The 27,991-nt window shown below is 42.3% G+C and overlaps 1 long non-coding RNA gene across 1 annotated transcript; it reads left to right on the top strand.

Moving 5' to 3' along the window:
- The first annotated feature begins 9,132 nt into the window (after positions 1 to 9,132).
- On the top strand, positions 9,133 to 26,935 carry LOC146960690 (uncharacterized). The gene is made up of 3 exons (XR_015035392.1): positions 9,133 to 9,187; positions 25,220 to 25,245; positions 26,711 to 26,935. It is a non-coding gene; the product is annotated as an uncharacterized LOC146960690 (long non-coding RNA).
- Positions 26,936 to 27,991: the final 1,056 nt, after the last annotated feature.

Raw genomic sequence — 27,991 nt, 5'->3', positions numbered from 1 at the left:
GATTAAGGCTCCATTTTCAGGAGACACAGCTATTCTTTAATAACTTCCACATTCGTTGGGTTACGTTCAGAGGTTTATCAGGGCAGGGCCTAGGGTCATCCAGTGTTAGCAATTACAGACCCATCTGACCTTCACAGGGGTCACAGGTCAACTTTTCATGTGAAATTTGACGATTTTTGCTATCAATTCAGGCATAAAACACCAATACTTGGAGCTGGGAAGCTGAAATCTTTAGATTCTAGTCCAGACCTTGGAGCAGATTGAAGATCAGAGCTGTGCTCCACTCAGAAGTGTCCAAAATGGCCATGGTAAGTGTCAAAGGTCACAGGGGTCAAACATCAAAGTTAATCCTAACAAAACACACACGCTTTAAGTAATCATCATGAAATTTAGATGAGTTGTATATCAGAGAGTCCTCTATCAAAATATTGCGTTCCCGTTGCGCTGGGGGGCCCTGGAGGCCCCTGGGGGCCACTTCGCTTTCCCATGCTCTCACAGATTTGGGTGTCGGGTCAGTGGATAAGGGCCTCACAATGAGTCCACAGGCCAAGTTTCAAGTGATTCGGTTGGTTTCTATGGAAACAGCGGCCTCCTGGAGACAGAGGAATGCGGCTGTTTGAAGCCCCGCCTCTCGAAAAGTAATGGCTCAATCAGGACCGAACGCACATCAACGCGTTCGTCTTGGGCCCCCGGAACCACTGATATCAAATTCAGAACTGTACGACTTTTAGAAATATATTTCATCCATTTCAGCTTTTCTGACTCAGAAGGTTTCTCAGGCATTAAGTCTGAGAGGCTCTGAATCTGAAGACTATCTGTTGAATTTAGTCTTGTACACAATGGGGGATTAGAAATGAACACTGCTTTTTGGCCATTTTGGACACTTCCGAGTGGAGCAGAGCTCTGATATTTGGCACCGTCAATCTGCTCCAAGGTCTGGACTAGAATCTAAAGATTTCAGCTTCCCAGCTCCAAGTATTGGTGTTTTATGCCTGAATTGATAGCAAAAATCGTCAAATTTCACATGAAAAGTTGACCTGTGACCCCTGTGAAGGTCAGATGGGTCTGTAATTGCTAACACTGGATGACCCTAGGCCCTGCCCTGATAAACCTCTGAACGTAACCCAACGAATGTGGAAGTTATTAAAGAATAGCTGTGTCTCCTGAAAATGGAGCCTTAATCAGTTTGTCCAATGTAAAACCAGAAATAAAGGAGCTGGCTAAAGTGGTGCAGTTGTGCATAAACATTACTACAGTGGACGGGTTCATTCTACACTATATTATAAACTAAGGTTCCTGGGCGGGAGGAGGGAGAAGGGGGGAGAAATGTTGTTTTCTGCAATTAAAAAAAAAAAAAGCCTATATGACTTGAGTTACTTGAATTATTTGGACTTTGTTGAAAAAGAGCTGTCTAACTGTTCTGATTCCTCACTGTTTATTCACATGCTGCTGAATTAAATCAACATGGCTTAATTTCCACTCCTCATGATCACAAACACACTGTTAAGGTGTTGTAGTTCCGTCCAGACGCCGTAGATGGCAGTGTCGCAGTCTATGGTCGCGACCGGTGGCGCCGTTGCAATGACGTCACATCCTCTAGTTCAGCACTCAACACCGACCAATCCTGAAAAGCTTGTGAAATTACGTCACGCCATTCAAAAGTTATTAGCGCGAACCTGTTTTTTTTACTACGGAAAGTAAAATGTTACGTGCGGTAGTTTTTTTGTGATCAAAAGTTGTATTGTGTGTTTCATGCAATAATAATATGACCTAACAACAGATGAAGTCGTACATAAACAGGTCCTAAACTATGCAATGTCATAGTTTTGAAGTTTAGAGCCAAAACAGGTTGAAGTGTCAGTAGTCGCTGCAGGGACGATTGATACAGCTGTTTCAAATGTCCCTCACGCCTCCGTGCGTAGTGATTGTGGTCACACTGCGCGATCAATATCTGTATATAAATCACCGTATTAATATTCTATTGTTCTGCAATGAACAACAACCGATTTGAATGAACAACATATTTTTAATAAACACCACATATTTTTAATGAACAAAACGTGTTTATGACATGAATCAACAGATATTCAGCAAAGTGAGGGGAAAATGCCGAGGGTAAAATGACAATATGTTCAACTGTGTATCCATAAACATGACTTAGGACAGGGAAATAAGTAAATGAAATGAAAATGCAGTCGTCCAACAACTCGTACAAAAGAAGAAAGGCGAGTTTAATCGAAATGCGGATCTTGACAATTACGCACGGGACAAAAATATTTATTTATTTATTTATTTATTACACACCCCCACCCCGTCTGGTCTTCCGACAAGGATGTAATTTATTTATTTGTTTGTTTGTTTGTTTATTTATTATTCTGCACCAACGCCAAGATCAGTAAATAAATAATAACCAAAATGACGGCTTGGATGAAAGCTATGTCAGACACACCAGGTTCAATAAAGCTTCAAAGGGGAAAAAAAGTTTTCCAGCTCAGTGCGTCGTTCAGCGCCGCGTCCGGTCGGCTGGATCACTTTACTCTGAGCGTCACATATCGCCGCGAAGGGGGTTGCATTGGAATGAATTGAAATCCCCGCTCGTCACCTCATGACGAAAAACGGGTACCTAATGAGTCAGGCATGTGACGAGGAGGGACAGTGACCGTTCGTCAGGGGGTTGACGCACTGGGAGTGAGAACGTGTTGATTTTGCCAAATGAGCTCGGACCCCGGCGGCTATTAGAGCACAGGCGCGTATTTGCACGCGGGCGACTATTTGGTCATCTACAGTAGAATAGAAGATACTGCAGTCAAACTGGGGTTACGTTATGCATCCCCTAGATGGAGCTGAGTATGAATCAACCAATTAACCAATTGATCCATATATAAGGCGCTCCGTATTATAAGGCGCACTGTCGTTTTTTGAGAAAATTAAAGGCTTTTAAGTGCGCCTTATAGTGCGGAAAATACGGTACCCATTTCTCAGCCACTTTTGATATTATTGGTAGAACACATATTAGGTGTCTCTCACTCTGGTTTGATTTCATCACTGGCCTTAAAGACTGGGCTAACCTTGGCAGTCTTCCAGGACAAAGGTACTTAACCCTCAAAGTAAACAACACAGTTGCCACCAGGGTTGAAGTTAAAGTAAAAGTCAACTTTATTGTCAATGTTATATGTTGTATTTAAACCCTGTTTTATGGACAGGTTTATCAAATGTGCTATTGGCTTTCCAAGAGCTTCTTTCACTTTTACTTTCTGTTCAGTGACTCAGAATAAAACTCACATCAAATTTCAATGATCAAAAGACTTGGACAAACCCACTCACACTGGATGTATATAAGGGAGCAGAGAAGCAGAGACAGCAAACAGCATCTGACCCACTAAGTGAAAAAGGAAGAAAACTGAACAGCATCTTCTTTAAACCAAACAATCTGAAAGAAGGTAAGTTGGTTTTCATACCCAGATATACTTTATTGTACAATGGTGTTTTACTCTTTGTCCTTCTTTTTGCCACATTTAAGAATCTAGTCCAGTAGAACATATTGGCACGGTGGCACAGTGGTTAGCACTGTTGCCTCACAGCAAGAAGGTCCTGGGTTCGAATCCCGGGCCGCCCAGGGCCTTTCTGTGTGGAGTTTGCATGTTCTCCCCGTGTCTGCGTGGGTTTCCTCCGGGTGCTCCGGTTTCCCCCACCACTAAAAACATGTCGGCTAGGTTAATCCTCCAGTCAGCGCCCCTGACCAAAGGCACTGGCTCATAATCTGGAGTTGGTCCCCGGGCGCTGCACCGCGGCTGCCCACTGCTCCTCAGGGATGGGTTAAATGCAGAGAAAGAATTTCACTGTACTAGCTGTATATGTGACTAATAAAGTACCTTTACCTTTACCTTTATTGGTATTATTTGTTCATTAAGTTAATATCAAATTGGATTTTGCTATAGATTCTATATAGGATTGCCAATAATACATTTATTGTCATTTCCACAGGGAAAGGTTATTATTGTAATTGCACTGGTAACTGACAGCTACTGTCTCTCTTTCACAGAAAGCAACTTGTCCTCAAGATGTCAGGTAGGCAAACACCACTACAATATATGAAGGACACTGGAACTAAAGTTGCAAAAGGATACAGTAGAAGCAAAGGTGTTGGTACAGGCCTAAAATGTTCTGTGTGAAGAGCTGTATGTTGTCTTCAAAGAAATATTATATAATACAGTGAAGACTTGTGAGGACAGATTATCTCTACTTTCAGTGAGTAAATATAGACTGGTACATATCAATATATAAACAATATCAAATCTAAAAGATTTAAACAGTTCCTTTACAGCAATTCAGTGAGAAATTCATAAAACAGGAAACTTACTTATTTGCTGACAACATTAACCGACCTGGTGACGCGTCTGCTAAGGGCCTCTATGCTGGTACCAAGAGAGATAAATCTGAGGGAGTCTCTGCTGAAGCAGGAGTGGGCAAAGCTGGAGCTGAATGGAGCATCTTTGATGCTGAAGCCAACGGACCCAACGCTAAGGCAGAAGCTGCAAATACTGATGAAGCTGTTGGTGCCATCGGCAGAGCAGAACTGGGCAGCGCCTCAGCCACCGTTGGTAACCTGAAGGCTACAGTCGGTCTGGCAGTGGACACTGGAGTTAAAATTGCAGATGATACAGTAGAAGCAAAGTTTTTGGGTACAGGCGTCAAATTCGGCAGAACAGTGGGTGTTTCTCTGTTTGGCTCAAGCGTTGAATTCAAACTGTGGTAGAGTGGAGCTCCTTTCTTTGAAAGCTGCAACTGGAAATCATTTCCATATAAAATCAGCGCTACAAGTTAAGTTATCCGAGGAACAGCAGAAGATTGTATCCAGCACATGAAAAGCACCGTATGTTTGTTTGTGATTTGGTTTTGTTCTCAGCTTCTTTTCTTCTGTCACACTGAGGAGTCATTTCTGTCCTGCTTGGTTCAGATAAGCTGAAAACCTCTGGTGGTGATGAACCACAGCAAAAACAACAAAGGTGACAGGAAGAAAACATGATGAACTTTTACCTGTTCAGATTAATCAAATAAGTTGTTTTGCTTCTATTTTGTGTAAATGTCTCCATGTCCATCAAGTATTAACGACTTTAAGAAAATGTTCTGCAGCACCTCTGTGATCTATCTACTTACATTCGCTGCAACATGAATCATGAAGAATCACAAAGTCATTCAACTGTCAGCAGATGCTTTTTCCTTTCTCCGTGGCTTATATCTGAATTATCACCACGTAAACAGGGAGGGCTGATTTATAGCATTTCCTCCTTTATTTGTACACAGCATATGTAGATGTGTTTAAAGTTTCATTTACTAAATAAAACTGGTTGCCAGATAATTGTGTCTTTTTATTACACAACTTCATGTGATGTCTCACAGCTGGACACAGTTAACGGTCTACACATGTTCAGTAAGTTATAGCATATTAAACAGGTTTATTACTGATGTCTCCTGCACACAGGTATAGATATAAACTTTATTTAAAAGTTAAATAAGTATATGTTTAAGCTTGTTTGTAGCGGAAGCTCCCAGCACTGCTCTTCCTGGTCCGTCCAAATCTTGCGCGATTTGCACTGACGACCAGTTCACGGCTCCGCAAATCGCGCGAGATTCTGGCAGAGCAACACTGGGAGCTTCCGCTACAAAACAAGCTTAAAACATAGACTTATTTAATTTTTTTCGGAACAATTTCTCATGTCGGGGCTTCAATACAAGAGGGACATTACAGACGAGCAGCATGGAGGTATTTGGATGTTTTTTGGTGTGTCTTTTTGGATGAAGAAAAGTGAGCTCCGTTCTCAACCGTCATATGGACATGCACTGCTACGCCGAGACCCCCTGTAACTCAGAGAAGCCACGGAGGACTCTGAAACTTCTCCCAGCCCTTAGTCCACATGAGGGGGAGGAGATAATGAGGGAAATTTGGGTGAACTATCCCTTTAATGCAACACAATTCTTCATGCAGTTGTTTTCTCTTGGTTCACACACACACACACACACACACACACACACACACACACACACTCTTGGGGACTTTTCAACTACTACCCCCCTGAAACTCACTTTACGCTCAGACAGACTTTCACTGGGAGGAGCAGCAGCTTCCAGACAGTTGGTGTTGTTTATCTGAAGATGTTGTATTACTTTTGCTTTCAGTTCAACAGGGTGGAGCGACTCTGTGTCAGACCTGTGACCATCAAGGATCAGTGCAGCAGCTCAGAGATGAACATGGATGATGATGTTTCTCTATCAAAAACACTTCATCTAAACTCTCTGTGTTGTGCTAATGAAGCTGTTGCCATGGTGACTAACACAATGATTAAAAAGAGATCAAAAGGGAACTGGTGTGGTCTGGTGTATTGTAGTATCCAAGGGCCTTGAACTGTTTATAGGGAAAGAGGGTTATTAGGGTCATTTCCATTGGACAGTGAGGGTATTTTCACTCTTTTACAGTAAATGGAAAGTAAAACTAAAGAGTTCAGGGAAGTCACAGGCTGTAGGGTAGACTGGGGTTGGTTGTCACACTTTTTAGTTTTGTGTAGGCTACATATCTCCTCATCAAAACATCCAGGAGTAGTCATTCCAACATTCAAAGGGTATCCTGCTCATTTCTCCAGCTTATTTCAACATTTATTTATTAATCACCAAAGACAATCTGACACATTGTGACAACCAACCCCATCGCGGGATTGATTGTCACACACTATGGGGTTGGTTGTCACATGTAATTTCAATGGGAAAATGTCTTTAAATCATGGTAATTGTTGGAATGTTTATTCAAATGACATGAAAAACACAGAACATAAACATGACACATGGGACTCATGTTTTTTGTTGTTAAAAATGCAGAACTCTGAAATCACTGCATTCAAGAACATCATAGAAAAGAACCATCATAGAATCACAGTAGAACTACAGAAAATAATTCATAATGGTCGAACAATGCTGCATTGAGTCACTTGGCCTACTCTCTATTTGCATACAGCATTCATAGGGTTAGGGTTAGAGTCTCAAAAGTTGAGGAAAAGGCAGGCCTTTCTCCAAGCAGGATGACTTGTAGTGTGAATAATGTTGTTTTTATCTGTGTTCAGTATAAAGGGTGGTGGAGATCGGATTACTGTGAATATGGACTTTGGTGTCCAGAGACTATTTGACATTTATTCTACAACTACAGTCAGAAACTCATTCAAAAGTTAGCAGAAGCTTTTTACTCTTTATTTTCTCGTTTCACTTTATCTTTGGCTCAGAGCCCTATTGTCATCACATCCATTACTCACAAACAACTGTTATAATAACAGGAAGGGCTGCAGCCTCTGTGAGATTTCCTCCTTTATTTGCACACAGCTTCATACATTTGAGTCTCAAAAGTTGAGAAAAGGGCAGACCTTTCTCTAAGCAGGTAGGATGACTTGTAGTGTGAAGAATGTTGTTTTTATCTGTGTGTTACTGTGAATATGGACTTTGGTGTCTGAACTTTGTTCAAATGAATCACAGTTGTTTTGCTTTTACTTTCTGTAAAACTGAGTTGTATCCCAGTGTAAATGTCTGTACTTTCACCAGGCTGAACGTACTTTAACAACAGAACCTGTGTGATTTACAATTATTATATATATATATATTATGTAACCTATACATATGTCATCATATTTTATTTATTTCTGAGAACTTTTATTTAGACTAGATATATTATAAACAATTATAAAATGAATTATCATCAATAAAATAGCTTTTTACTCTCTTCACTTTCTCTTTTCACTTTCTCTTTGACTCAGAGCTGACACATCTGTAAATCTCACTGCTGCATTTTTTGTACACAGCAGCATATGTAAATGTGTTCATGTAAAAATTTGATTGTTACAGAGGAAAGTGTCTTCAATGAATAGAACTTGTCAGCTAACTGTGTGTTTTTATTACACAAATGCATGGATTTGCTCTGATGAAGGTCGTCTGAGACCGAAAGCTTAGCCTTTAATAAAGTGAAATTGCATAGATCCAAGTGTGCGGAGATCTTTTCCTTCAGTTTGGACACTTTTGATGCCTCCAGCACCTTGGCAGAGAGCCAGCTGGGTGAAGCGGCAGCCCCCTTTTTGCATTACACAAATGCATGCAATGTCTAACATCTGGACACAGTAAACAGCCACACTGATTCATCAGTCCATAACACCTTGTTCCAGTCTTCTGTAGTCTACTGGCAGTGTTTCATGGCCCAGGCCTCTTTTCTTTATTCGTTTTTTTTAAACATTATTTTTCAGTGTTGGCTGACCTTACCCTTTTTGTAGTGTATTTTCAGTGAGTTAGCTTCAAACACATTCTCTGGGATATAAACTGTATTTAAAAGGTAATTTAATGCAGACAGACAGGTGAGCTGCATCAACCTGACTGAGGTGACAGACGTGGAGCCGACACCTGAATAAAACCAGAGCTGTGCTCATGTTCACCATCACAACCTCAGAGAAGACGTGGCTTCAATACAACAGTCCAATCATTAACTGTAACAAACAACAACTGAGTATGATCTGTTCATTACATCACTATCATCATAATATCTGGATCTGAGCTCAGCCTGCTGCTGCAGAGCTGCTCCAGTCTAAGATCAGTTAACAACCATGACTGTGATTACTCATTGTTGACACATGTAAACTTCATGCAGAACAGACACACTCAATGAACCGAGATTCAGAACTAAACTGAAGGAACGTTGCATCTCTGTGACAGGAGTCAGTTCATGGAACAGTCTGAACAAGGAAACCAAACAATTAGGATAACCCATTATAACCCATTTTTACAAACAGCTTGTCTCAAAGGGCTTTACACAGCATCATAACAACATTAGCCTATATGTATATATATTTTTCAAAAACTCAAAACTAATAGGTGGTAACCTGGAACACTGAAAGGAAAGGTGTATTTACAGTGCACATGTGTCTGCATGTGTGTGTGTGTGTGTGTGTGTGTGTGTGTGTGTGTGTGTGTGTGTGTGTGTGTGTTTATAAATATGGTTCACTGTTTCTTGGGGACCTTCCAACTTACAAACACACACATTTCAGTGGGAGGAACCTTGTGTCTCTGGTATTTATATCCCCACACGGCAGAGTTTAGGGTTAGAGTGCAGCAGCAGTTACACTAACTGAAGGAGAACACTTATGCAAACCACACCATTATTCTGGTAAGTGATGTAAACTTTCATGCAAACTGCAATATTTAACTGTTTTAGATGTCTTAGTATGATGGTATTGGATAGTATTATGTAGGCTAGTGTATTGTTAAAAGAAAAAAAATGGAAAAACAATTAAACTAAGAAAGAAATACCATCAACAGGTCTCCATTATAAAATGATCCATACACTCCCCAACAACAACATAACAAAAGTTTCTGAAGCTGTTGATCATTCATCTCCAACCTGAATAAACGGCTGAACTGCTTTTAGATAAGATTAGACTTTGTCTGTTATAGAAAATCATTTTGGTCAAGTCTCAGAGTTAAAACCAATGTCACTGCACCTATTGTTTCATGGACCGCGGAACGCATCTGGATGAGGGGGGGCCATAATTTCAAGTCAAGCGGGGGGGGGGTCAGTGTGCCCTTATTTTGAAATGTACCGGGGGTTACTGTTACCAAGGATAGGGAAATAAAAGTAGCGAAGCTCCGGACACAGTTGCGGTGATTGTATCCAGTTTATGAATTATGAAAACTCATGAGTCTATCACAACAACGGATTTTCCGGGACAGATCAAATCCGTTGGATTTTCACGCTGATTATCCATACGAGAGGTAAAATGCCGGTTCTCATGGCCTGGACTTCTGCCAATAGTTGTTTTGTTTTTTTTGGAAGGGGTGTGTGTGTGTGTGTGTGTGTGTGTGTGTGTGTGTATAATCACATGAAGTTACCTGTGTGTGTGTTAGAGTGTGGGAGAGGAGTGCGCGCTTCCGCGCGCATTTGTATGTTACCTGTGTGTTTTGATGTGTGTGTGTGTAACTGTAATCATATGAAGCTGGCTCTGTGAGTCTGTGACTGACTTGACACATAGTTAGTTAGTAGCTGCATCCTGTGTCAGTCTGATTTAGCTGTGTCTCTGTTTATAAACATTTAAACGAGCGCCAGGTGGATTGTTTATGAAGTTAACGAGCTCTGGCCTGAGGATCAAAGAGGTTACCACGGCGATAGGGGCCCCCGCAGGCTGAGACAGACAGAAACGTGGAGAAAAAGAGCCATTTTCTGCCTCTGCACCGGTCTCACATTTAGGCTTAGCATGACAAAACGGTAACTCCTATCAGAACAAAACACAGATCAACGTTGCTCTAAGGACTTCCTGAAAAATGTGGTACGATTTGGTGTTTCTACAGTAAATATTTTGGAGACGCTGGCAGTTTTAAAACATCAGGCTGTTCTGCTCCTCTCAGAAAATATTTGTATTGGAGTCAATGAGGAGCAGAGACAGACGTGGCCGCACTCAGAGGCTTGTTCTGTAATTTCTGTAAGACTCTCTGATATTTTGAGCACATGACATGAGAGATAACAAGTTTGTCTTACAAATTCTGAAAAAATTATGTGTGTAGAGTGTAAATTGTGGCCGGGCCGAGTGTGGAAAGAGAAAAAATCTGGAGTTTTTCTGGCCTCTCTCCCACTCTAACCGATGATGTCACGCACTCTGACACAAACATTCCGTGCAATACACACCCATTATAATCTCATAATTTCTCCAAAAATGATCATGGTCATTGAACAGGGATTGATCAAAAACTATATGACCTATCAAAATGTAGAGTAATACACCAATACACAAGACTTGTGTCTACTGTTTAAAGTTTAAATGGAGTCTCTAGGTGAAAGTATGCCTGAGCAGTAGACGTTTGTTAAACTCCAATGATTGGTCTTTTTCGCTCTTTTTTTTCGCTCGTCCCATTGACTTCAATGCAAAATTTTGAGCAGTTTTTCGCGACTTGCGTCGCGAAAAATTCGTAGACTGTTGAGAAAAGTAATAGCAAACCGATCCCGATCAAGACGCACGTTTTGATATATAATTCAAATTTCATAGCTGTTGGGACCAGTGCCCAGTGCCCGTGGCCCTAATTAAAGCCGCAAGCGGCGATGACGGGCCCTCACTCATCCATGCGACCGTGGGGCCTGAGGCATGTCGGGGCTGCAATGTTGTGTTCATCCACCAGGTGGCGCTAAGTAGTTGTGGGTGGGTGCATTCAGAGTCCGTCCCTCATCACTCGTGAAGTTTGGAGTGAATCGGACAAAGTATGACGGAGTTATGAGCAGTTAATGGTTCATCCACCAGGGGGCAGTAATGGGATGCGTGCAGGTGTGTTCAGGGTCAGTCCCTCATCACACATGTGAATTTTCGAGGAAATCGGACAATGTAATTGCAAAAAATGGCACTTCCTGTTTCCACTAGGGGGCGACATGAGCGACACCCCTATCAGATGTAAGAGGTCTCCACCCTGGACCTGTGTATCACATTTCATGATGATACGTGTTCATTAAAGCCATCAAAAAGCCAAACGTATTTTCTTGGCGAGGAATCATTTGTCGCCATGACGCGTGGTCGCCATTACTCGTAGCTTCACAGCATTCATGATGTAGCTTCACCAATTTGTTCTGCATGTTTTAGAAGTGGAATTGATTGATTGATTGATTGATTGTTTTCATCTCGTATGAATGACATACATACATACATACGAAATGGATAGGTAAGAAGCCAAAGGCTTATGAGGAACCTACCCCCTTGCAACTGTTACATTTACAATCAATCATGGTGTAGAGACCATATCACTAAGGTACTTACATATAATACAGAGACAAGTTTGAAGACATGATTCAGTAAGCAAACATTTTTAAATAAGAAAATAAGACGAGTATGGGTTGCTTTGGCAAAATTCATAAATAATTCATACCTCACACTTTATGAGAAATGAGGAATAGCTTTCTTATAACGTATTAAAGCAATTTCATAAACAAGGAAGAACAATGATTAACTTAATTTCACCAACTTCTATAATAACTGTAAATACAGTAAATTTGCATGAACACATTTGATTCAATCATCATGTACAAAACACACAAAGCCTTAAAGCTACGAGCCAACATCAAAACCTTCATACTCAGAAATACATAAACCTTCAAAGACCCTTTCCCTGCCCCTATGCATCCAAGATTTGTCCATATTCTTCAAGTTTAGATTTTATAAACATTTTTTTAAATGATAAATATTCTTACTTATTTTAATCTAATCTGGTAATCCATTCCATAGTTTTATTCCCTGAACTGAAATACACATACTCTTCAACGTTGTCCGTACCTTAGGTTGCTGAAAGTTTAGTGCATGTCTATATTCATATCTCCCTTCTCTTTCCTTAAACAATTTCTGTAGATTTCCAGGGAGCAGATTATTTCTTGCTTTGTAAGCTATCTGAGTCGTTTTCAGTTCAACTATGTCCAATAGTTTCAGTGTGTTCGATTTAAAAAACAATTTGTTGGTGTGATGTGTGTATCCCATATTATGTACGATTCTTATAGCCTTTTTTTGCATAATGCTGAGGGGATTCAGATTAGTTTTGTACGTGTTTCCCCAGGTTTCAACACAATACGTTAAATAAGGTAATAATAGGGTACAATAAATCAGAAACAGAGATCTCAAATTTAATATGTATCTTGTTTTTCATAGGATGCCTAAGCTCCTAGCCGTTTTAGATCTGACATGGTTAATGTGGGATTTCCAACTCAGGTTTTGATCGATTATGACTCCCAGAAAAGTATACTGCTGTACTCTTTCAAGTTTTACATTTTCAATACTTAACTCTACTTAAGTGCTTGGATTTACCTTCTAATTACCAAATAGGATGAATTTAGATTTGCTTATGTTTAATGAGAGCTTATTACTATCAAACCACCGTTTTAAGTTCTCTAGTTCAGCTCTAATAACTTGTAACAACTGCTGAATGTCCTTACCTGAGCAAAAAATATTGGTATCGTCCGCAAAGACTACATGTCAGATACCATGATTATATCGTTAATATATAAAAGAAATAATTTCGGACCCAATACAGAGCCTTGTGGTACTCCACAGGAAATGTTTAAACATGATGACCTATAGTCGCCTATTTGGACAAATTGTTTTCTGTTTTGTATGTAACTCCGTATCCAACTAAGTCCTATTCCTCTGATTCCATATATCTATAATTTATGTAATAGTATGTCATGATTTATGGTGTCGAAAGCTTTCTTTAGGTCAATAAAGACTCCAATAGCATACTCCTTGTTATCTATTGAATTTGTTAATTCCTCTATTACTCTCACTATTCTGTGAGAGCCATTGAGGTGGATCTGTTGGTTCTGAAGCCATACTGGCCTTCAATCAAAATATTGTGCTTTTCAATAAAACTGTCCAGTCTTGCAACAAAGAGTTTCTCAAGGATCTTGGAGAACTGGGGCAATAGTGAGATCGGTCTATAGTTTGTATATAAATGTTTATCTCCTGTTTTATAAATCGGTATTATTTTAGCTGTTTTCATTTCTGTAGGAAAGGTAGGCCTACCTAGTTTGAATGATAGATTACATATATGAGTAATGGGGTCGACTATTTCTTCGATAAGAGATAATCAGAGAACAAGATGGCGCCAGCGTGTGCGGCCGGCCGTCTGTCAGCTCTGCTTAGACTGCTATTTGCAATAATTTTACTGAACGTTCTCTGTCAGGATGTGTCTGCTCTCATGGTGTATGATCGCCAAGCACTTTTCGACTTTAAAACATCTCAAGAGAAGTTATTGAGCTATCAATCTGGTGATGGATCTTCAAGATGCCCACCTTTCCTGGCATCCATACCAGCTTACCTGTGGCGCTCACTTGTCCCCCTCTGGAAGAAACGCTCTAAAAGACGGGGGAAGCGAGGGGGTGTTCTGGTGAGAATTAAGGCCTATCGGAGAGCTGGCCGAGGAACCGGTTCTCACTTTCCCCCAAGCAAATTTTCCTTGGCATCCTGGCCTAAGGGACCCCGGCGGATTCAGCCTATTGTGTCCCGTCACCTACCAGGGAACCAACCATGCGCACCGGTGGAAACTCCTCACCTGAGGCGGAGCCGAGTGCGCTACGGTGGCGTGAACCACGCAAATCTCCGGCAGCTGCCTCGTGTCACGCCACCTGGACACGAGGAAATGGATCTCCAGTTCGCTCTTCTAAATGCTAGATCGATTTCGAACAAGACGTTTTTGCTACATGATTTCATCACCTCACATGAACTGGATTTTATGTTCCTGACGGAGACGTGGTTGCAAGTTGGTGAGTTTGCCCCATTCTCCGAGCTTCTCCCTCCTGGCTGTCTATTCCTCAGCTCCCCACGGACCACCGGCAGAGGAGGGGGGGTAGCGTCAGTATATAAATCCGGCTTCCAATGCCAGCAATCATCATCTGACTCTTTTTCTACTTTTGAACTACAGACATTTGTGTTAAATTTAAATTCTCCGATTCTGTGCGCGCTGATTTATCGCCCACCTCAGCTCAACAAGGATTTTATACAGGAATTTTCTGACTTTGTGGCAGAGACAGCACTGAAATATGATCGGTTCTTAATTGTCGGTGACTTTAATATACATGTCTGTTGTGAATCAAGGCCCTTGGCCAAAGACTTTATGAACCTTATTGACTCGTTTAACCTCATCCAGTCGGTGACTGGGCCGACGCATGAAAAAGGACACACAGACTCACATCACTGACATTTGTAACACTCATATGTCCGATCATTTTGCTGTTTTATTTACTGTTACTGTGCCTTCTTCTAATGTTAAACCATGCGCCCCAGCGCGCCGCGTGCGCACTATTAACTCTTCCACAGTGTCTCAGTTTTCTGAAGCATTTAATGCCTCTGGGCTCCTCGCCTGCGAGCACCGCTGTAATCTCAGCGCTAACGAGTTCATAGCTCTTTTTAATTCCACATGTAGTGACTTAATGGACTCGGTGGCACCTTTTAGATTGAAACGTTCTAAGCCGCTGACAGAACCATGGCTGAATGACACCACCCGCTCTCTCAGACGCGCATGCAGGCGCGCTGAGAGAAAGTGGAAGAAAGACCGTCTTCAAATCTCATTAGATATTCTAAGAGATAGCTTACATGACTATCAGAGAGTTGTTAAAGTGGCAAAAACAAATTTTTTCTCCACTGTTGTGTCAAACAATAGCCATAAACCTCAGTTTCTTTTTAATACACTGAACTCACTTTTAAATGCCTGTAACTCTCCTTCTATTGTATCCTCACCTGCACTCTGTGAGAAATTTCTTCAGTTTTTTAATGATAAGATCTCTGCTATTAGATCTACCCCCCCCCCCACCCCCCTCTTACCTCTGATCCTGCTGTTTCTCCCATCTCCACAGTTAGTTTTGAGGCATTTGAGCAGGTGTCACTCCCTACTCTAACTAAAATAGTCCAGAAGTTACGGCCATCTTCCTGTTCTCTTGATAGCCTTCCAACCCGCTTTCTAAAGGATGCATTTTGCACCTTAGGGCCTTGTATTGTTGACCTGATCAATTCCTCTTTGATGTCTGGCTGTGTGCCTGCTGCTTTTAAACATGCTGTGGTAAATCCTCTTATTAAAAAGAGCAACCTTGACCCATCTGTTCTGTCAAACTATAGGCCCATATCTAAACTTCCCTTTTTATCAAAAGTTTTGGAAAAAGTGGTTTATAAACAGCTCCAGTCACACCTTGACCTCCATGGCATATCTGAAAAATTCCAGTCTGGTTTTAAAGTACGCCACAGCACAGAAACAGCCCTCCTTAGAGTTTATAATGACTTGCTTTTAATTCTTGATTCTGGTAACTCAGCTGCTCTAGTGCTTCTTGACCTTACTTCTGTATTCGACACTGTAGATCATGAAATATTGTTATCACGTCTTGACCAGTGTGTAGGCCTTAAGGGTACAGCCCTCACATGGTTTAAATCTTATTTAGCAGAGAGGCGTTTTTCTGTTCATATGGGTGAACACACTTCTGCTACATCCCCCTCTTAAATGCGGGGTGCCCCAAGGATCCATCTTGGGCCCTATTCTTTTTTCAATTTATATGCTCCCCCTGGGGTCCATATTTAAAAAACATAACATATCGTTTCATTGTTTTGCCGACGACCTGCAGATTTACCTGCCTATCCAAACCAATAACTCTGCCTCCACTCAAGCTTTGTTGAACTGTCTAAATGATGTTCAAACGTGGATGGCCTTAAATTTCCTGAATATTAACAAATCAAAAACAGAAATAATTCTGTTCGGCAATTCCAACCTTCTTGATGGCTGTAATAGTTTTCTTGGTCCACTAGCCTCCTACTGTCGCCCTACTGCTAGGAGCCTAGGAGTTATCTTTGATTCTGCCTTTAAATTTGACAGACAGATAGGCTCAGTCATTAAATCTAGCTTTTTCCAGTTAAGGCTACTAAGTAAGGTGAAGCCCTATCTCCCCTTACCTGACTTTGAAAGGGCGATTCATGCATTTATTACATGTCGTCTTGACTATTGTAATTCTCTTTATGCTGGACTAGACCAGCAGTCTTTGAACCGCCTACAGGCTGTCCAGAATGCAGCAGCTCGATTGTTGACAGGGAAAAAACGTCGTGATCACATATCTCCTATTCTCGCCTCTCTTCACTGGCTCCCTGTCCAGTTTAGGGTGCAGTTCAAAATTTTATTGTTTGTTTTTAAAAGCCTAAATGGTCTAGCCCCTTTCTATTTATCTGACCTCATTAAGCATCATGCTCCAGCTAGAGCCTTGAGGTCAAGCAACCAGTTACTGCTGGTTTGCCCCAGATCTAAATTAAAGAGCAAGGGCGACAGAGCATTTTCTGTTGTGGCCCCAAAATTGTGGAACACCTTACCCCTCCACATCAGAGCAGCTGAAACTCTGGAGCTTTTTAAATCCCGTTTAAAGACTTATCTCTTTTCTCTGGCTTTCAACTCACCTTGACACCCTGACACCCTGACCTTTTATGTTTAGTATAGCTTTTAATTGTTTTATCTTATCTTAGTAACTGTTTTTACGGCCCTATTTTTCTGTTAATCTATGTTTGATGATTTTGTTGTTTTATTTATACTGCTAGCACCTGTATGTTGTGCAGCACTTTGGGCAACTAAGGTTGTTTTTAAATGTGCTATAGAAATAAACTTTGAGTTGAGTTGAGATAACTTTTTTGATTAAGGCCATATCTATGCCATTCTCATCAATAGATGCTTTATTTTTGAAGTTCTTGACTACATCTATTATTTATTTTCTAGTTACATCATGTAAGAAAATTGTGGATGGGTTTCTGTCAATTTTATGTTTAGCATTTGCTCCCCCCTGTGGAGGTTTTATTTTTTCCGCCAAATCCGGCCCCACACTAACAAAAAATGTATTGAAGCCCCTCCACTACATCATCCATGCTGGTTATGTCCTTTTCCTTTTCAGTGAAGTGATTTGATTAGCTTGGTTTATTAGTAGACTTTCTAATAATTTTATTACTGTAATTATATTCCATGTTCCTTTACTATCGTTCTTATTATTTTCCAATAAATTGTTATAATACTCTTTCTTACATTTTCTAATAATATCAATTAATTTATTCAAATTTATTTGATTGAATTAATTTATTCTTGTATCTTTTATATTTAATTCCTTTCTCACTTGTTCTATGCTTTATAAAGTCTCTATATAAAATGTTCTCTTTTTTTGCATGCATTCAGAATTCCTTTTGAAATCCATGGCTTGTGTGGAGTCTTTGATTTTTTATCCCACTTACCTTGTTGCAAGACTGGGCAGCTCCTGTTGAATAATTCCAGGAATTTATTTAAAAAACCACCATAAGCTTCATCCACGTCAGTGGCTTCATACACCTCTCTCCATTTTTCTATTGCTAGTTCATATTTAAATGCTTATATTGCCTCATCTGTGCGTATTCTCCTACTGTTTGTAGGTCTAGTCATTGTGTCCCTCTTTATCTGACCTTCACAATCAAACATTACGAACACTGGTAGATGATCAGTTATGTCATTCATTAATAAGCCACTGAATAAATTATTATATATATTATTAGTTAAAATATTATCTATTAAAGTAGCAGAGTGGGAGGTGATTCTGCTTGGCTTGTTAATGACAGGGTATAGGCCCATGCTGTACATTGCCTCCGTAAAACCATCTGTCAGGACTTGAGGATTTAATAGATTAATATTGAAATCACCACAGAAGAAGGTAACTTTCTGTTCGGTTTTTATCAATAACTCCTCCATTGTGTCTCTGAAAGTGACAATATTTGAGGTGGGCGCCCTATAAACGCAGCTGACCAAGATGTTCTTCTGTCCCTCCATGAATATCTCCACCGTGATGCATTCGCATAAACCCTTAATGGCAGTTGGCATTTCTTCCACCACCTTAAATTTTAAATGATTCTGAATATATAAAGCTGTCCCACCTCCCCCTTTGTTCATTCTATTCATATATTTGAAGTCAAAGAGAAAAATATTTAGTCCCAGAAAAAAAGCAGAGATCTGTAAAAAATATAATATCAGAGAGAAAAAAGTATTCAGTCTCAGGAAAAAAGCAGAAGTTGTAAAAAATATGTTGCCAAAAAGAAAAAAGTATTTAATCTCAGAGAAAAAGCAGAGATCTGTAAAAAATATAATATCAAAAAGAAAAAAGTATTTAGTCTCAGAGAAAAAGCAGAGGTCTGTAAAAAGTATAACAAAAGGAAAAGAAGATTTGATCCCAGAAAAAAGTCAGAGATCTGTAAAAGATATGATGTAAAAAGGAAAATAATATTTCGATTCAGGAAAAAAAGAAGAATCCGTAAAAAAAAATATGATAAACCAAAAAATAAATAAATAAATAAAAAGATTTGTCAGTCATCTTCATCTGTATGGTTCATCTTCATCTTCATCTGTATGGTTCAAGCTGCTCAAGCTCCTTTATCACCATCACTTTCTCAGCTTCAGGCGAGGGACCATTCAACTGAATAAGAACTTTACAGTCTCTGGTCAATGTTGCTTTGATTCTGCCATTTCTCTTTAGCAGACGCACTTCTCTGGCTATCTCAGCGTTTTTTGCTGTGAGATGTTCGTTCATGTAGACAGATGTTCCCTTGAGCTTTCTCCCCTGCATCAGTAATTCAATTTTGTGCTTGCGATTTACAAACCGAATGATGATCGAGGGTTTGGCTTTGCGGTCCCTTCGTGGAAGAGAGTGACAAGCCGCAATGTTGTTTTTATCCAAGAAAATGCCTTTACTTCTCATAAAGTTAATTACTTGCGTTTCCAGCGACCCTTTCCAGCGAATGAAGTTGATGGGGTCAACTATGTGGAATCAGTACACATCAATGTAAAAACTGGTCACTTCCTGTTACCACCGGGGGGCGCTATGAGCACGGTGGGAAGTTAATAAATCGGGACGTTCAGGACGGAGCCATCATCATGTCCAGCAAGTTTGAAGTAGCTACGATAAAGTATGTGGGCGTGAGAGCTGTTCGAAGTTGGATGGCGTGCTCCGAAACAGTCGCCAAAGTTCATCGAGCCCCAGCAGCCACACCCTATGACCTACACACCTGCAGAGCACAAGATAAGGTCACCATGGGGTCTCGATGCTGGAAAAAAAAAAGTAAGCCGATCGAGTGAAATCCCTAGGACGAGTTCGTTCCAATTTACAGTAAGTAGTGGAAATGGCGAAAAATGGCCAAAATTGAAAATTACAATCAAAATGGCCGACTAATGGCCGACGAATTACGACAAACTAACCCCATAGACGAGGGCCAATTGAAAGTTTGTAGGGGGCGCTATTTCGCCATTTCGCGTCGACCATGTGAGACCACCCAAAAATATTGAATTTCGGATCCGGCCGGACGTCCGTGCAAAAGTAGACGCGTTTTTGCATTTGGGAAAGGGGCGAAATTGAGGCACGAAAAGCGGCAAGAATAATAACTAGAAAATTTCCTCTGGGGAAATTTTGAATGGGCCACGGGGCTACTGCCGGTTTTGCCATCTCTGTCAACATGGGAATCAAACCCATGATATTAAGGTCAAGACAGAACTGATCAGACATATGATCATCTTTCTATAAGCACTGATATGGAGGAGCTGTAACCACATTAGGTTAACTGTGTGTGTGTGTGTGTGTGTGTGTGTGTGTGTGTGTGTGAGTAAGAGAGAGACAGAGACAGCTGAATGTCAGCTACTCTGTGTATCACTCATTATTCTGTATCACTGATCATGAGAGAGAGAGGAGGGGGGAGAGAGAGAGAGAGTGTGTGTGTGTTTTGTAATAGGCCTATTATTTATACCACTACTATTTTTTTTAAAGAAATACAGAAAGAAAGTGTCAGACACTCAGTGCGTGAACTGATTAGCGCCAGCTGACGGTTTAAAAAAAAAAAAAACTCCGACGAACGGCGGAGGGAGAGAGAGCGTGTGTGGAAAAAAAAAATAAAAATCTCCGACAGGCAGAGACGCAACGCGAGTCGGCACCACGTCTGAACGAACCCACGTTTACCAGAACTCTACTGGTTCATAAGTAAGTGACTGAAGTAATAACAAAGCTGAAGCTGAAGAAACCCTAAACGTTAAGGGAGAAGACCCACGAACCTGAGAGACTGAGGGAGAGACAGAGAGAGACAGGCAGCTGTCAGCTGTTCTGTGTGTGAGTGATCAGAGCGGGACACAGCAACACACCTGCATGTGTGTAGGGGAGGGGCTGTAGCCTAACACAGAACGCAGACACAGTCAGCTACCCAATGAGGATTTTCATTCAATCTTTTTTTTTTTTTTTTCGAGCACAGATATTGACTCGTATTACTCGCATAATACTCGTACTCGGCAAAAGTGCTTTATCCGTACCGGATACTCGTTTCAGCCGAGTATCCGGCTCAACTCTACTATTCAAGCACCCAGATGTTGCAGAATACACATCCACGGTTGTGCTTTATATACAACATTGCATTGACAGTATTACAGTGAACAGAAGATGCAGAAGCTATCAGAGCAATAAACCATGGATGACCAGGGATGTTAAACTACTGCTCATCGAACGCAACTCTGCCTTCAGATCTGGCAACATGGAGCTCTATAGTGCAGCCAGGTCTAAATTAAAGGGTGCCATCAGAGAGGCAAAAGCCACCTATGGAAGGAAGATGGAAGGATACTTCGACGAGCGAGATCCCCGGCGTACCTGGCAAGGCATCCGACACCTCACCAACTATAAGGGCAACCAGGACCCGGCCCCCGGCAGCAGTAGCCACCCCTTAGCAGTGGAACTTAACCATTTCTTTGCCCGCTTTGAGGTGGCTGGGACCAACACTCCACCTGCACCACCATCTGCCACTGACAACCCAGCATTCTCTGTAAATGCTGAGGATGTAAGGAGAATCCTACGCAGAGTTAATCCCAGGAAGGCTGCTGGCCCGGACAACATCCTCAGAGAGTGCTCAGAGACTGCGCCGACCAGCTGGCCGAGGTATTTTCAAACATCTTTAACCTCTCCCTGGCAACATGCACTGTCCCAAAATGTCTCAAATCCACCACTGTTGTACCCATTAGAGTTGCACGATACCCACGGTAGCCACGGTACCCCGCGGTGCCAAAACGTAACGGTTCCTACCATACTAGAAATTCTACACGACGGTACTACCGTGGATTACTACTACGGTGCCAGTTTCCGCTACATAGCGGCCGCCTCTCCTCTCCTCCCGGCTTCTCCCTGCATGCTACTCCCCTGTAAACAAAACCCACATGCACCCACTGCAACCTAACTACACAGCTGCTGAATGATTGGCTGTTTGCCTGTTACTGGTGATGTCCGGGGATATGATAGGCTGTTTCCGCTCGCTGGGTCCGCCCGTCTGTTATCTGATTGGCTGTTCGTGTGTTCATGCCGGCAAGAACGGACTCCATGAAGACAGCTGAGACAGCTTCGATAGAAATTCGCTTCAAAACAAACAACGAGCTAAAGTTGTGTCTCGCCCAGACGCGCACATGGCTTCACAAACATGAGACAACACACTGACCACGGCAGAAGCACCGGGCGCGAGCGGCGAGTCTGCGGCGGTGTCGTCAGTGGCACTTAATTAATTTAGCTCTGTTTATTTTCTTATTGGCTAATATCAGGCTATATGCTCCGTGTACAGGCTGATGAATAAAGAGTTAAAGGATGTCTAAGTATAAAGCACCTAGAAAATGCATAAAAATATAGTTTTCACAGGTAATCAGTTCCTGTTCATTGTATTCTGTCCTCTATGATTTATTATGTTGGAGAAGAAGCATTATTGTCAAATAGATTTTTTTAAAATATTTGTTTTTATCCTAAGTTGATTATTTATATTTGTTAAACATAAATTAATGTGCAAGAGACTGAATGGTTATTTATTTTCAACCATATAAATTCTAACAGTTTTTTATTGCTTATTTAAAAAGATTTGTTTCAGTCTAATTCCTACTTCACCAGTATTATGTTTATCATGCACCAAACAACATTAAAAGTAGCCTAATTAATAAGTATTTATAACTTGTACAAATACATTGCAGTTCATAAAAATAATAATAACAAAAAAAGGTTGCAGTATCGTGATATTACCCGGAACCGTGATACTTTATCTGGTATAGTACCGTGGTTACTCATTTTGGTATCGTGACAACTCTAGTACCCATCCCCAAGAAAACATATATCAGTAATCTAAATTATTACAGACCAATAGCTCTTACTTCAACAGTGATGAAGTGTTTTGAGAAGCTGGTCCTGGCACACATTAAATCATTACTCCCACCCTCCCTCGATCAGCATCAATTCGCATATAGAGCAAACAGGTCAACAGAGGACGCCATAAACACCACCTTGCACTCTGTTTTGACCCACCTAGAACACCCAGGCTCATATGCAAGAATTTTGTTTGTGGATTTTAGCTCTGCCTTTAATACTGTCATCCCTAGCAGGCTAATAGACAAACTGCTTGAACTTGGAGTTGCTGAGAGCATGTGCAGATGGATCAAAGACTTCCTGACAGACCGCCCCCAGACTGTTAAGATGGGGTCTTACCACTCCCCGGTCCTGACGCTCAGCACTGGAGTTCCCCAGGGGTGTGTGCTTTCTCCTGTCCTCTTCACACTCTACACTTTGGACTGTACAACAATCCATGACACAAATAGAATAATAAAATTTGCTGATGATACAACAGTGGTGGGGCTGATTCAAAACGGTGACGAGACAGCATACAGGGACGAGGTCCACAATCTGATAGTTTGGTGCACAAACAACAACTTGGCACTAAACCCCAACAAAACAATAGAAATGATTGTGGACTTCAGGAGGAGGAGGGCAGAACCAGCACCTTTGTACCTCAAGGGTGTGGAGGTCGAGAGGGTCGGTGAATACAGGTTCCTGGGCACACACATGTCACAGGACCTCTCATGGGCTACCAACACCACTGCCCTCGTGAAGAAGGCTCAGCAGCGGCTCTATTTCCTGAGGACTCTGAGGAAAGTCCACCTCTCGAAAGAGCTGCTGCTGTCCTTCTACCGCTGCTCTGTGGAGAGCATCCTCTGCCATGGCATCCTTGTGTGGTTCTGGAGCTGCACGAAAGCCGAGAGGAAGGCGCTACAGAGGGTAATAAAGACGGCACAGTCCATCACCAACACACAACTCCCCGCCCTCGAAGACATCTACAGGTCTCGTTGCCTACAACGGGCAAATAACATAATAAAAGACTCATCACATCCAGGAAACCACCACCTCACACTTTTGCCGTCTGGAAAGCGCTACAGATGCCTGAAGAGTCGTACATCAAGACTCCAGAACAGTTTTTATTCTTGTGCCATTAAAGAACTAAATAGCAGCCTAAAGAACAGATAGGCAACAATGGGTTGTGCAATCCCCAGCGGGCAATATGCAATATCTCTTTGTTTTTTGGGGGGTTTTTTGTGTGTGGACTAATGTTCCCATATGCTTTTATACTAATATTTCATGATGTTTTTATAGGTTTTATGTTTTGTATTTATTCTGTCTTGTGTGTGTTGTGTGGTATCACAGTGGAGAAGCAACGTGAATTTCGTTGGAATTCTTTTTTCAATGACAATAAAGACAATCTAATCTAACAATCTAATCTAATTATTTATTTGTTTGTACAGTGTACATTATTGGCACTTTTTAATCATATTTTATCTTGCAGTAGGTCCTTTTAATCTGCCCATATGTTATATGTTCTTGGTCATTTCACGCATTTCTGTGAGATCAGGTTGGTTATATGTTACATGTTATCTGGTGTTGTCTACTTGTGTATGTGTTTGAATGTATGGATCTTCCTAGCTGCAAATCAATTTTCCCTGTTTGGGACAAATAAAGACACTTTGACACTTTGACTTTTGGCGTCAATAAAGTCTCCTGTACCTGTACTTGTACCTGTGTATGTTTATTGTGCAATGATATTTTACACTGTATGTATGGTAAATGGTAAATGGTCTTGTATTTATATAGCGCTTTTACTATACCTGAACGATACCCAAAGCGCTTTACAGTACATCGCATTCACCCATTCACACACACATTCACACACTGATGGCGGAAGCTGCCATGCAAGGCGCGAACCACGACCCATCAGGAGCAAGGTGGATAAGGTGTCTTGCCCAAGGACACTACGGCAGCAACCGGGACAGAGCGGGATTCGAATCGCCAACCCTCAGATCATTGGACAACCCGCTCTACCACCTGAGCCACTGTCGCCCCCTATCCCTCTTTTTTTGCCAGATCTAAGAAAGTTCAGTAGAAAACACTGAAATATTATTTGCATCATGTCTTCTGAGGATGATAGACATTCATTAATTGATAAACATAATTATGCTGGCTGAATATTGGTGAAGAAACGTGTATATAAGATATAAGTTAATATGAAAGTTGTTGCTCTAAATTATTACCAGTAATGTCTTATCTATGTTACGTCTGTCCGTCCTGGGTGATGATCCCTCCTCTGTTGCTCACCCTGAGCTTTCTCCTGGTTTTCCCTGTTAAAAGCGTTTTCCATGGAGTTTTTCCTCAGTGGATGTGAGGGTCTAAGGACAGAGGATGTTGTTATGATGCCATGTGAAGACACACTGATGGTAAAAAATAAAATTAAAAAAAATTGCCTTGCCTAATGTATTTATTGTCATTTCCACAGAGAGGTCATTATTGTGATTGTACTGGTAACTGACAGCTACTATCTCTCTTTCACAGAAAACAACTTGTCCTCAAGATGTCAGGTAGGTAAGCACCACTATAATATATGAAGGCCTAAAATGTTACGATATATTATGGACTTCTGAGGACAGATTACTTTAATTAACATCTAGTAAACCTCTACTTTCAGTCACTGAACGAAGACTATGGTGAATATTCACCAAGTTTTGAAAGTTGCAGTGAAGTTAAAGCTATGGTCTACGATTTGGAGCATTGGTAATTATTATTAACATCGTTTATACAGCGATTATGGTCCTGTGGTCCGATATACACAATATAAATAGCAAAAAGAACCAAAAAAAATCCATTCAGTCTATCAGCCGTGGGCCTGCATAGAAATTGACCAATGGGCGCCACGCGCCCCATCCAGCTCCCACTGGCCCGTACCCTCCGTCCAATCCCCTCGTCTCGCCTGCTCCTTCTCGACCCGGCTCGTCCCCACTCCCTTCCGCTTAGAAACTACAAGTAGTTGTAACCGCTCTGAGCTGCTCAGCCACAGACACATGACCCCACCAATTCAGCGCCTGCTGCCCCCCACCCCCGGTCGGTCTGCCGAAAAAAAGCCCCACTAGGATTCAGAGAAGCACAGTACAGAAGCACAGAATGTGTTGCTGCCCTTATTACCGGTACCGGTGTCGCGTCGAGTCTCCCTGATCCTCTCCCCGACACACAGCTGCTTCCAGCCGCAGCCTGACCGGGCTCTGCACCCTGCACACCGCGGCCCTGCTGAGCTCCTGGTCTTCCTCCTCTCCCCGACACACAGCCGCTTCCAGCCGCAGGCAGCCGCAGCCTGACCGGTCTCTCTGCACTGCGGCGCCGCGGAGCTCCAGCCCCGACTCTTCCTGCTCCTCTTCCCCAGACACAGCACCCTGTGTCACCGGCAGCTGGTGCACAGCGGCGCCAGCCCCGATGCCGCCGCTGTGCACCAGCTGCCGGTAACGAGGCGGTGCCAGTACCGTCGTCGCCGTCCCCGGCAACGGGACCGCGGCGACCGCTGGTACGAGCAGCGCCGCCATTAGCAACCATTAGCACAGCCTCATGCTACAGGGAGACTCCTCGCGCTGGGTGACCCAGGACAGGGTCCTGTGTCTGGGGAAGAGTCGGGGCTGGAGCTCCGCGGCGCCGCGGTGCAGAGAGACCGGTCAGGCTGCTGCAGCGGCGGTGCTGAGTTTATGTTGAACAGGTAATCTTTGGTTTTATTGTGGAAGTTGTGACTGTGAATATGACATTTTACTCTGCATTCAAAGCCGCGTTTGGTTTCAGCAGGCAGCAGGCTTGTTGCCTGCTCCGCTCTGCTCTGTGAGGGGAGGGGGGGGGGGCGTGTCGTGAGGAGATCCCGAGGGGCGGGCCATACGAGCTCAGAGGGGAGGGGCGGGGGTGTGTGAGAGGTGCTTTTTTCAAATTTTTCTCATCCTCTTTCAAAACGTAGACCATAGCTTTAAGTTACAAACTCTTTAAACAGGAAACGTTCTTACTTATTTGCTGCAGATGTGGTTACTAAGGGCGGCTATACTTGGACCGAGACACATGCAAACGGCTTCGATGAGGAGGACTGGTTCAACTTGCCCAAGGCCAGAGCTTCTGCTGGTGCAGGAGTGGGCTATCGTCGAGTTAAAAAGAGAAATATTAGTGCTGAAGCCAAAGGACCCAACGCTGAGGCAGGAGCTGAAGCTTCTTCGACCTCCCTCAGTGCCAGCGCCCGCGCCAAAGCAGAAGTGGGCAGTGGTCTCAATGGACGCTAAAAGGATGGTGCAGGTGAGGCTTTGAAAGTCACACTAATTCAATTAAAAAATCATAAAACAGGAAACTTACTGATTTTGCTTATGTTCTGCATGTGTGATTGAAGTCATTAACAACATTGACCGGTCTGGTGATGCTTTTCAGTCTTTGGTTTTGAATACAAAGGACCCAACGCTGAGGCAGGAGCTGAAGCTTCTTTGACCTCCCTTGGTGCCAGCGCCAGCGCCAAAGCAGGACTGGCCAGTGTCTCAGCCACTGCTGGTAACCTGAAGAGTACACTCGGTCTGGCAGCGGACGCTAAAAGTTAAAGTTGGTCTGGAAGGTGTTGAGGCAAAGGTATGCGGTACAGGCATCAAAACTGGGCAGAAAAGTGGGCGTTTTCTGTGCTTGGTTCAGGCATTGAATTCGACCTGCTAGGTAGGTAAACACCACTTACAATATTTGATTTCCTAAAATGTCCTGTGTGAAGAGCTGCATGTTGTCTTCAAAGAAATATTAATATTTATTAAAGACCCACTCCCGTGAAAATCGTGTTTTCTGAGCTTTTCACATGTTCCTGTGGCATTTTTCTTGTGTTAGAGCACTTATCAGCAGAGAAGGAAGTGCAAAATTGCATTTCAGAGTTTTTCTGCCTTCAAACTGCTGTGAACCAATGGCAGACGCGAAACTGGCAGTTTCAGGAAGACTGGAGTTGAGGGTGTCACAGCTCCAGGGGAGGGCACTAGTGCTACAAGCTCCCGCCCCGCTCTGCATCTGGCTCAGAGGTGAAAGCCTTCACAGCTCGGTGTAGCTGTCTAGGTATAATAGGTATAGCTCACCTGGTAGAGCAGCTTGCACCATGAGCAAGGGACTATGTTCCAGTCTGGGATCGAATCCCAGTGTGGAGTTTTACGCTAAACGCGCTGAATCTGTAATTGTACAATGTCCAGCTGTCAGCAAGCGGGGGGGTGGGGTGCGAGGAGGTGGCTGGGCGGGTGCAGAGCAGCGCAGTCTCCGCCCACCCCCCAGAGGTACAATGCTAATGTGCAT

This window comes from Trachurus japonicus, unplaced genomic scaffold (assembly GCF_045865225.1).
Source record: "Trachurus japonicus isolate A0001 unplaced genomic scaffold, Traja_1.0 AP030130.1".
In the NCBI taxonomy this organism is placed as follows: domain Eukaryota; kingdom Metazoa; phylum Chordata; class Actinopteri; order Carangiformes; family Carangidae; genus Trachurus; species Trachurus japonicus.
Note: the sequence above shows the minus strand (reverse complement) of the source record. Positions and strands in the feature narration are given on the sequence as shown.